General features: G+C 47.2%; 1 pseudogene; it reads right to left on the reverse strand.

Moving 5' to 3' along the window:
• Positions 1–4,218: 4,218 nt before the first annotated feature.
• On the reverse strand, positions 4,219–11,226 carry LOC119922852 (annotated as a pseudogene).
• Between the last annotated feature and the right edge of the window lie 592 nt (positions 11,227–11,818).

The raw sequence follows: 11,818 nt of genomic DNA on the forward strand, positions 1-11,818 counted from the left end.
GCAGAAGTAAGAAGGATGAGACCACAAGATGGGCAACACCTTTAGGCCCTGTGGACAGGATACATGGGTGTGTGGGCTTGAATGTTGGAGGACATTTGTCCAGATCAGTTGATCATACCATACTGCCCAGAGGAATGGAGCATAGGTTCATTGGAGTGACAAGACTTGGGGGAATGCCTCATGGAAGCCTGGGGAAAACTTACTGATCCTGAACTTAGGAGAGAATCAGAAATGCAACATGGAGACTTGGTAGCACAAAAATTAGAGTTACCTCGCTAAGGCAGGGGTTTAGTGGAAAATTAAGATTGCAGAAAAGGGACCAATGGTAGTGTGGTAAGCACTCAGAGGTCATTTTGTTGGCCAAGAAGCCCTTTCACAAGTGACTGTTTTTTTGAACCTGTGAGCAACGACATGGAGGAAGGAGCTGGGCTGCTTTGCAGCAGGGCAGATAGTTGCCGGGTAGCTCCGTGGAGTAGACATAGGGGGAGAAGTAGCTTTCTCTCCCTGCTTTACCTAGTAATGGGTCTGAACCAATCAACAACCGCCACTTAGGAGCTGCAGTGACGCTTAAAACAGTGAACTGCCGTGATGCCCAAGGGAGAGGCAGATAAAAGGTAGTTGTCTTGAGGCATGAGGAGCCGGCCAGAGATAAGATGACATGACAAAGACGCGGTCATCATGAGCTAAGAATTGGAAAGTGAAATGGACCATGGCGAAGTAGCTTGGCCCTTGTGAACTGTGAAACAGCTAAGACTCGCATCAGGAGTCCACACTGCTGCTCGCAGCCATCATGGCCACCCCAAGCCAGCCGAACTCCCCAAGCTCTTCTGCCACAAGACTATCTTCACGAACTTGGGGCAAAACAGTCAGACTGGTAGAGGGTGTGTGTGTGTGTGTGCGTGCACGTACATGCGTGTGTGTATGTGTGTGTTTCCACCTTCAATCAGAATTGGAATTGAATAAAGTTTTGCATTTTTTTAACTTGTCACAGAGTGCCAAGTCTAGGAAATTCCTGGTCATTACGTGGTGGTCAGTTAGCATAATAGGCTTCCCCAGCTAAGGAGGAAGGGCTTATTTGGAGCCCATAGAGCAAAGACCGGGACTTCTGACAGGTTGGAGTACTGGGGGGGATCATGCAAAAACTCCTCACCCTCGGTTTCAAGGCTCTCCATCACCTCGCCCCCTCCTACCTCACCTACCTTCTCTCCATCTACAGCCCAGCCCGCACCCTCTGCTCCTCTGCTGCTAATCTCCTCATTGTGCCTCGTTCTCTCCTGTCCCGCCGTCGACTCCCGGCCCACGTCCTCCTCTTGGCCAGGAATGCCCTTCCTCCGCACATCCACCAAGCTAGCTCTCTTCCTCCCTTCAAAGCCCTACTGAGAGCTCACCTCCTCCAGGAGGCCTTCCCAGACTGAGCCCCCCCTTCCTCTCCCCCTCCCCCCTTCCCCATCCCCCTGCTATACCTCCTTCCCCTCCCCACAGCACTTGTATATATGTATCTGTGTTTGTACATATTTATTACTCTATTTATTTTATTTGTACATATTCAGTCTATTTATTCTATTTGTTTCATATGTTTTGTTTTGTTGTCTGTCTCCCCCTTCTAGACTGTGAGCCCCCTGTTGGCTAGGGACCATCTCTATATGTTGCAAACTTGTACTTCCCAAGCGCTTAGTACACTGCTCTGCACACAGTAAGTGCTCAATAAATACGATTGAATGAATGAATGAATGAATGGAAATGAAAACCTAGGTACATGAGTTATAAAATGCACTAACCAATTTTGCTAATACACAATGACAGGCTGTTGAGAGATGATGGGAGGACATCGGATGGGCCTCGGGGAGCCAACATGACTTCTCCAAATCAAAATGAGCATTCTGCCAGGGAACCACAGCAGAGAGAAGGGGGGCCGCTATCACTATGAGACCTGGAAATTTGATCTGTTCCCTAGAGGCATGTAACATATAATTTCACCAGGAAAGACATATGTTTTAGGTGTGGTGCCAGATAAATGAGAGGGGTGAGGGTCGTCATGGAAGAGCAAGAGGAGGGAGGGCAAAAGTACACTCAACACGGCCTTTTTTAAGAATGAGGAGGTTTGGCCCTGCACCCTCATGAAGCTGCACCACAGCGGCAGACCATGCATAGTTTGGAGTGCAGTAGCTGAGAGCCAGCATGTGGAGTTATTGATTGACCCTGGGTCTGCCTATGATTTTCCTACTGGACAAAACGCAAAATTTGGGGGAATAGGACATGGCCTTTGGAAAGTGGCTACAGGTGTGGTAACCTCCAACCCCTTGGTAAAATGTCTGGTTGATCAGGGGAATGGGTTGATTTGTGAGGGGACCTGGCTAGTCAATCCAACATGTAAATATTGAGCTTACCACATTCTTGCAGCCGATACTAATTGATTGGGTGAACCTCATCTTGTGGGGGTGGGGATTACACTGACTGGGCAGGGGCAGAGTTTGATGACTGCCTGCTGTGTAGTTGATAGAGCACAGACCTGGGAGTCATAAGGTCGTGGGTTCTAATCCCAGCTCTGCCATTTGTCTGCTGTGTGATATTTATTTTCCTGGTCCTCAATTACCTCATCTGTGAAATGGGGGTTGTGAGTGTGAGATCCATATGAAACAGGGACTGTGTCCACCCCGGTTTGCTTGTATCCAACCCATAGCTTAGTACATTGATTGTATAGCAGATTGATGAGGAGAGAGTGGTACCAGTGAATTCTGCCTACTGCTACCTTAGCAGTTTGGGTGAGGAAGAAACAGCCTGTAATGACAACGGCCCTGGGGGCAGGGGGTGGAAGGAGATGAGAGAGTGAGGAGTAGGGCATATCCCTTTCTTTTCCATATACCTAATTCCTCACAGAAGGGTCAAGGGGGCCTTCAGAGGGTGAGTTCAAAGGTCATTTTGTTGCCAATGGCCGAGTTGGGTCCTGAGGTTAAGTGTCAGACTCCCTTAAGTGGTTGCCTCTTCGTCCCTCTAAACCTAACACCCCTTATCTCTCTTTCTTGTACATTCCCTGATAACCAGTCAACCAATCGACAGTATTTAGTGAGAGCTTACAGTGAGCAGAGCACTGAGTTAAGCTCTTGGGTGAGTGCAGCCTTTTAGACTGTCTAAAAGTCCCCCTTTTAGACTGTTAGCCCACTGTTGGGTAGGGACTGTCTCTATACGTTGCCAACTTGTACTTCCCAAGCGCTTAGTACAGTGCTCTACACACAGTAAGCGCTCAGTAAATACAATTGATTGATTGATTGATTGATTGCGGCATAATAGATTTGGTAGACACGACCCCTGCCCAGATAGAACTTACAGTCTTGTCTTATGCTGTTGAGTTGTCTCTGACACTTAACAACACACTGATGGATACATCACTCCCAGAATGCTCCACCTCCATCTGCAATCATTCTGGTAGGGTATCCAGAATGTTTTCTTGGTAAGTATACGGAGATGGTTTACCATTGTCTCCTTCCGTCCAATAAACTTGAGTCTCCACTCTCGACTCTCTCCCCAAGCCGCTGCTGCCCAGCAAAGGTGAGCTTTGACTTGTAGCAGGTTGCCTTCCACTTACTAACCACTGCCCAAGCTACGAATGGAAATGCCTCTCCTTCCTCCTGTAGTCGAGACTGGTAGAGTCCTGGAAATTCTCCAGGTGCAACCCTGAGAGGGTGCTTACAGTACAGCAGGGGAAAAACACATTAAAATAAATTACAGCTGGGGAAGCAGCATATGAAGATAAGGACATATATCCCTATGGGGCAGGGTGGTGGGATTTCACTTCAAGTAATCCATTGCTGGTGTTCACTGAGCAATTGCTATGTGCAGAGCACTATACTAAGTGCTTGGGAGAATACAATACAACAGAGTTAGCAGACACATTCCTTGCCCATAATGAGCTTATTAAAGTCCAGAGAAAGAGCTTACACCTTTTTTTGGATAACTTCCTTTTGACTTAAGTGGGTGTGTGTGCGTGTGTGTGTCTTTCTCTTTGCTGGTAAAATTCAAAATTGTCCCACTTCCCGGATTTCTATTTTCTTTCTGTCTCATTTATATGGCATCAATTTCTTTCCTATTCATTCCTCATAAAGCTAACAACCTTTTAATTTCTGCAATCCCATTTCAATTTCTCCATCACGCATTTAAATCTGGAGGTCTAAGATCTGTTGAACTGTAATAACAAAGTCCTGGCAGACATTAACGGAAGGGTCATGTGAAGATCAGCGTCCCTTGAGTTAGCCTCTTCAGGACTTTCCCAGAATTGCCAACCCCTTCTTTGCCCATAAAAGTATTCCTCAAGGGCCTCTTTGTGCAGGACTCTGTACTGGGTGTTGGATGGTACAAGGAGCAGAATAAGAAGGCATCCTTTTCTTCAAGGAGCTTACACAATAAAGGCATAAGGAAGCCAGAAAAAAGTTCAAAAAGACATCACTGCTTATTGTAGGAAAAAGGCCATATCGGAGCAGTAGAAATGAGAAAAAGTGGCCAGGAGTGACCATGGGCCGCAGGATGGTGGAAAGATAGGCTTTGATTTAAATATCTCACACTTTCAAAAGCTTTCCATCATTGGTATTTATTGAGCACCTACTGAGTGCAGAGCACTAGCCTAAAGTTTCAGGTGAGTAACACAGAGAGTTGGTAGACATGATACCTGGGCAGTCTGCTCCCCTCCTGTCCCCCTCACGCCCCCCCACCTGCCCCACCTCCTGTGGGAGCCTGTCTCTGCAGATGTGAGACAAAATACCACAAAGAAAAGCCATGGGTAGCAACAGGGACAACAGTTGAAAAAAAATTCATGGTATGTGTAATCTCCAGCGGGGCCTTGCCTAGGGAGTTGAGTCCCTAAGATGGTCAGGACCACCTGCCTTCCTCTTGGGTGTACTAAGGAAAGCAAACAAAAATCTAATTAGAGGTAATGTGGAAAATTAAACACATTGTAACAAGCTCTTATGTTGTATACCTCTCAGTGGGTTGCATTCCAGCACCTGCTTTTTGTCTCAGGTGCCCTTCCCCTCTTTTTGCTTTCTTGTAGAAATCAGAAAGGGGAGACTGATTTCCCATTCCTCTACTCCTCAACCAATTAGATTATCCCTGATAAATAGGCTTAGACCAAATCCCCACCACTCTTATATTACTTGAATCCAAATCTGGCTACCTTGATCAGAAATAGGGGAACGGTGGACAGAAGGCAATATACAGTGTGACTTAATGGTTAGAGCCCAAGCCTGGGAGTCAGAAAGACCTGTATTTTAATCCTAGCTCTGACACCTCTCTGCTGTGTGACCTTGGGCAAGTCACTTGACTTTTCTGGGCCTCAGTTATCTCATCTGTAAAATGGGGACTAAGTGTGTGAGCCCCATATAAGACAGGGTCCTTAACCAAGCTGATTCGTTTTTATCTACCTCAGCACTTAGAACAGTACATGACTCATAGTAAGTGCTTAACAAATACTGTCATTATTATCTAATATCTCCACTATAATAAAGGCTAAAACAATGCAAGCCCTGCCTGCTGTCTGTACTACAGCTTGGCGAATGGTCCAGACCAGTTTTGAAGCAGACCAGTGTTTGTCATTAAAGTAACAGATAGATATGATGCTGCAGGGTATTTATCTACCTAACAATTCTATGTTTAAGATTGTATCTTCCATGTTCCAGCCCAGTAGGATATATTGGCTTCCAGACAGGTCCAGCATAGGAATTGTAGCTCAGTTGCCTCCCTGAAGGTTCAGTTCTGGGGGTCCCCTTCTATTTTCCATCTACACCCACTTCTTTGGAGAACTCATTCGTTCCTATGGCTTCAACCACCATGTCTATAAGGACGATACCTAAATCTACATCTCCAGCCCTGACCACTTTCTCTTTGTGCAGTCTCTCATTTTCTCTTGCCTTCAATAAATCTCTACTTGGATGTCCTTCCACCACCTCAGCTTAACATGTCCAAAACGGAACTCCTTATCTTCCCACCCAAACCCTGTCCCCCTCCTTGACTTTCGCATTACTGTAAACAGCACCAACATCCTTTCTGACTCACAAGCCTGCAACCTTGGCATTATCCTTGACTACTCTCTCTTTTCAACCCACATATTCAATCCATCACTAAGTCCTTTTGGTCCCACCTTCCCAAGATCACTAGAATCCGCCCTTTCTTCTCCATCCAAACCTGCTACCATGTTAATACAGTCACTCATCCAGTACTGCCTGGATTACTGATTCAGGCTCTTTGCTGACCTCCCAGCCTCCTGTCTTTCCTCACTCCAGACCATACTTCACTCTGCTGATCAGATCATCTATCTACAAAAACGTTCAAGACATATCATCCCCCTCCTCAAAAATCTCCAGTGATTGCCTCTGTATCAAACAAAAACTCGTCACCATTGGCTCTTAAACACTCCATCACCTTGCCCCCTCCTACATCATCCTGTTTCTCTCCTTCTACAATCCAGCCCACATACTTCGCTCCTCTCGTGCCAACCTTCTCACCGTTTCTCGATCTTATCTGTGTCACTCCCAACCTCTGGCCCATATCCTGCCTCTGGCCTGTAACACCCTCCCTTCTCACATCTGACAGACAATTACTAGCCCCCCTGTTCAAAGCCTTACTGAAGGTGCATCTCCTCGAAGAGTCTTTCCCAGACTAAGCCCCATTTTTCCTCATCTCCCATTCCCTTCTGCATCTCCCTGACTTGCTGTCACTGTTCTTCCTCCCTCTCCCAGCCCCACAGCACTTATGTATGCATCTGCTATTTTATTTATTTGTATTTATGTCTGTCTCTATCCACTTAGACTGTAAGCTCACTGTGGACAAGGAATGTGCCTGTTTATTGTTGTATTATGCCATCCCAAGTACTTAGTACAGCGCTCTGCACACAGTAAACTCTCAATAAATATGATTTAATAAATAAATGAATGAATGAGCTGCTTCCCAGAGAGCCTGTGGTTTCTTTGAGTTGTGATGTGAAAACATCATCAGGGAAAGAAACATGTTCCCACCAGTGCAATCAGTTCAGAGACTTTGGGCACCAGTATCACCTCGATTAATTTGGGGACTTCAATAACATAAAAACATTTGTCTATGTTAAGTGGATTTTTCATACAATTGTTGGGATGAACTTTATTGTTAATTGTAAACAGAGAGCAACCCAACACCTGCTATATCAGTCACACCTATGTTATAGCCCCCTTCCACTTTCTCCCCTCTTCCAGGACTTGTGTTTGGTCCCAAACCCACACCCCCTTAGAGATACATCCAGCAGGACTAGAACTCAACTTCCTGCTGCCATGCTTGAAAAGAGGAAACTGAATCCAAGAAGGAATTTACCTCATATGTAAAATGTAAAATGTAAAATGTAAATGTAAAAAGATTGTGAGCCCCATGTGAGACTGTTTCCAATCTGATTATCTTATATCTATCCCAGCGCTTAGTACAGTGCTTGGCACATAGTGAGAGATTAACAAATACCATATAAACAACAACAAACTCTTCCACCATCTCCACTCTGTAATTCATTCTGATACCCAGACCATTATTCCAAACACTGTCTTGTGCACATTTCCCCACTCGTCAAAATCCTCAAATGTTTTTCTGTTCCTATTGGCATCAAGAAGAAACTCCTGTTGATTTGCTTTAAAACACTCAATCATTTTCTCTCCCATTTCTCTCCCTATTGCTTATGCTTGATTCTGTCCCACTACAACCCAGCCTGCACACTTATATAAATTTTCTTAGTGTGTCTCAATTTCATCTCCTTGGCTGTCTCAATTTCACCTCTCTGGTTATCGACCCCTTGTTAGTGCCTTCCCTCCTGCCTAGAATGCCTCCCCTTCAAATCTTCCAAACTATCATTCTTCCAATCTTCAAAACTCTATTAAAATAGCCTCTTCTCCTTGCCTGACTAATCTCTCATCTCGCCCCCCTATTTCCTCCCATGTACTGATACTTCATTTATTCCATGTGACCTAAGCATTTAGGTACCCCTCCCATATCCCTTCCCAAAACACGTACGTTCATATCTTTAAACTGTGTTTTTCTCTTCAAGTAATTTGTTTTAGTGTCTTTCTCCCTCACTGGATTGCAAGTTTCTTGAGGGCAGGGATCATGTCTAATTCTTTTGTTTTCTCCCAAGTGTTTAGTGCAGTACTCCACACAGAGTAAATGTTCAATAAAGAGTATTGATTGACTGATGCTGATTGACACAGGGAGCCAGGGAAGAGGGTTGGGAAGCAGAGCAATACGAGCTGAGTAGCATTTCAAGCAGATGTTTCTTGCAGCATCTTGAACTCTAGACTGTAGAGTGGAGAGGCAGGGAAACTACAGTGTACTCATGATACGATCAGAACTTATACAAAAAATGGTAGTTTGTATAGATAGGAAAGTGTGGATGCAGGAGGCATTGTGTGGAAAGAACCAACGGGCTTTGGCTGAATATTGGATGTGAAAATTGAAAGACAGGAGTTCAGGTTAAACCAGAGGCTGTGGACTTTCAGGGGTGGGGAATGGTGATAATATTGAAAAAGATAGGAAAATTAGGAGGGGAATTATATTTAGGAGAGAAGATTTGTAGCTCAATATTAGTCCATTTCGAGGTGCCAGCAGGACATTCAAATGGAGATATGTTGGCAGTCAGAGGAAATGCAGGATTACAGATTAAATAAGAGGTCAGGATTAGAGATTTGGATTTGGGAGTTGTACACAAAAAATTAATTAAGGAAATAAGGCCTAAGGCAGAGGAAAGGTAAAGAGTTTCTGTTTGATGTGGAGGTGAGGGACACCTATCTATCTGCCCCGTCCACCCCCAGCCAGAGAGGTTAAGTCGCAGATAGCATTTGACCTTCAGATGGTTGGTGCTCAGGTTCACCTGGGCATATACTACCCCATGGCCCTCGCCTTCTATGCCCACCTGACCCCACCCCTCCCTGCGTCCCCTCCTGGATGCATGGTGGTGGGGTGGAGCTGGAGGCCGTGCCCTCCAGCGCCGTCCCTCCCTGGACGGCATGGGCTGATATCCTTCCCTGACTAGTGATGGAAGCCAGGAACATGGCTCTGTGGATCGGGGCAGAGGACAGTGCCCCATCCTCTGGCCAGGGGTGACGGGAGGTGGAGCCCACAAGGTGTGCAGACAGGAGGTGGGGAGAGGAACTGTTGGACTACAACGGTCTTAAGGTAGCACAAAGAGGCAAGAGCCAGGGATGGCTGCAGCGTTCATCACGCCTGCATGGATAGGGCCGAGCAACGGCAGCATAGTAACCAGCATCCTCCCAGTAAACCCACAGGCAGGAACAAAAGTAGTTGCAACTCATGAAATAGCGAGCTCTCCAAACTTTTTAAGAGTCCTTGGAACCAGTCCCAAAGTCCTCCATTGGTTTCATCATCATGGTACTGGTCAAACGCATGGTACATATCAGCAACAATTGCATCCAAGTGTCTAGAGCTGTCCGGGATGAAGGTACAAAATTACTTTCTCATTAGTTTGCATACCCCTCCTTGGCTGGGGAGGAGAAAGTCAAGGGCCATCCTGTTCTGCAGGATGGTTGTCCGGATGTTTCTCTGTTTGTCCCTGAGGGTCTGAAGACTGGCAGTGGTGTAATCTGTTCAACTAGTTTAGCCAGGCCAAGTACTTCGCAAGCCACCTGTGCAACCCCATATGCAGGAAACACGATCCTGAAAAAACGGTCAGTCTCTGGATTGGAGTCTCCCCCCACCCCCACTCCCCGATGGTTTCAGATTCGACCTTCTGGGCGGCTCTGTTTGGCGGACAGCTGGGAGCACAAAACCGAGGGAAAAAAAGTCCTCTCCACTCAGCAGGGTGCAATTGATAGGCAAGGGTGCCACATATGAGATAGGCAGGTACGGCGCAGGGGGCGGTGCCACAATTACCAAAGGTCCTGTTCGTAGTGATCAGGCCATAACAACAGACATCCACCCCTTTTTGGGTCCAGCCGTGATTCCGTGCCCATCCTGAAGGTTAGATGCATTCTATACATGGGAACTGTTGCCCGCCCAGAATTTGGTGCCAGTATTGTGAAAGCAGAATGGGGAGACGGCATGGTCAATCCACCCACTCACCATAAGGTACGTGATGGCATTTGCTGGTTCGGAGACAGGGTGGAGGGTGCAGGGTTGAGGAGGCCCCTGTAGCATTGAACCAGGTGGAGTTGTCATAAGGATGCGCTATAAGAGGATACAGCCCCCCTCCATTCAGTGGGGCGTGCACGCAAATCCAACACCTCGAAAGGTTCAGGTGTCGGCTGTAGTGGGCCAAGGACTTCAAGAAGATGTTGCAATGGGTTCCCTCTCACTCCAGGGCCAAGAGGATGAGCAGGCCAAGCAGCTTCATAGAGCGATCACATCCATTCCTATGATGTTCACAGGGCCCAATGCCAGGGCCTCCCGCTTCGCTTATCCACTAGTCAGAACTAATTTGATTTGGTTAAAGGGAGGGTCTTCCGTTCCCCAGTGACCTCAATTATGGCAACCATTCCCGTAATTGATGGTTGGCCCCCCTAGCCAAGCATCCCTCCTAATCATAGATATCTGAGCCCCAGTGCCTACCAGAAGGGAGACTTCCTGATGATCATTCGCCAGGACAGTCATTGTGGGGAGCACCCAGGCTGTGAGAAAGCCACGGCCGCCGTTGGCCAGGCCTGCTATATTCCCACTTCTAGTTTCCCTGCTCCGTGGCGGTTGGGGCCGCTGGTCTACCTTCCTGAATGAGCGGTTTCAGGTTATAGGTGGGCAGCCCATCCAGCTTGTCCATAGGAGAGCCCCGCTCCCTCAACTCCCGCCATATGACCACTTGTTCTGAGTCCAGTCTTCTTGAACTGACCGACTGTGGGGGTCGGTGGGTGTCCCCTTTAGTATTTTTTGGAGCTAGCCCTGCCCTCCTTAACTCCAGGCTTTTCCCAATCATAGCAGCTACACGCCGGGTAATCGACACCTCAGAGAACTGGAATAGGGACCAGTCACTGTTGAGCACACTGGCCAATGTTCCAGGTTTGTGCCCCTGTAGCTCTATCCCTCACACGGTGGACTAGCCTGCGCCTTGACCCTGGGGGTGCACCCATTACTATTGCACGAAGTTGGCCCTATTGGGTGGGGAGGGACCAGGGGCTAGATTTCAGAATTTTCTCCCTATCATTTGGAAGTTGTTCAATTCCAGGCATCAGAAGTTGCGGGTTCAATGTAGTTGGGTTAGTCCACAGGAGGGTACCAGCCCATCCCTGATCACTCAGGGGGACTGTCCGAGCCCGATGTACAACGAGGGTCCAAAGGGTACGACCTTGAGTGTGAGTGTGGTTCACATCCACCCCTGGCCCCAAATCTAGGTGGCTGCTTTCATTTAGGCTGATGTCCACCTGGACGGCTGCTCCTTTCCATACCCTAGCCAGCCAGCCTATCACCGGTTCCCCGGGATCCTGGGCCTACTCTCTAGAGAGCTGCCTGAGCTCAGTTGCTGTGAAGTTTGTAGTCTGGTTGGTGACTTTTCCTTCAGGATTCTGCTCGGGGCTCCAAGGATAAGGACAGGGTAGGAACAGGATCCCAACCTTGTCCCCTTTGCAGCTCCCTGTCTCTGGTCTACCAAGACTGGAGGAAAGAGGATGGACAGGGATAGAATAAGGGAGTGCAGCTTTTGACAAGCCCGGCTGTCAGACATTACTTATTTTTTATAGTATTTTTAAGGCCTTACTGTTTGACAAGCACTGTTCCAAGTGCTGGGGTAGATACAAGTTAATTAAGGTCAGATACAGTCCTTGTCCCACACAGAGCTCACAGTCTTAGATGGAAGGAGGAGGATTCAATCCCCACTTCA

This window comes from Tachyglossus aculeatus, unplaced genomic scaffold (genome assembly GCF_015852505.1).
Source record: "Tachyglossus aculeatus isolate mTacAcu1 unplaced genomic scaffold, mTacAcu1.pri scaffold_127_arrow_ctg1, whole genome shotgun sequence".
Lineage (NCBI taxonomy): Eukaryota > Metazoa > Chordata > Mammalia > Monotremata > Tachyglossidae > Tachyglossus > Tachyglossus aculeatus.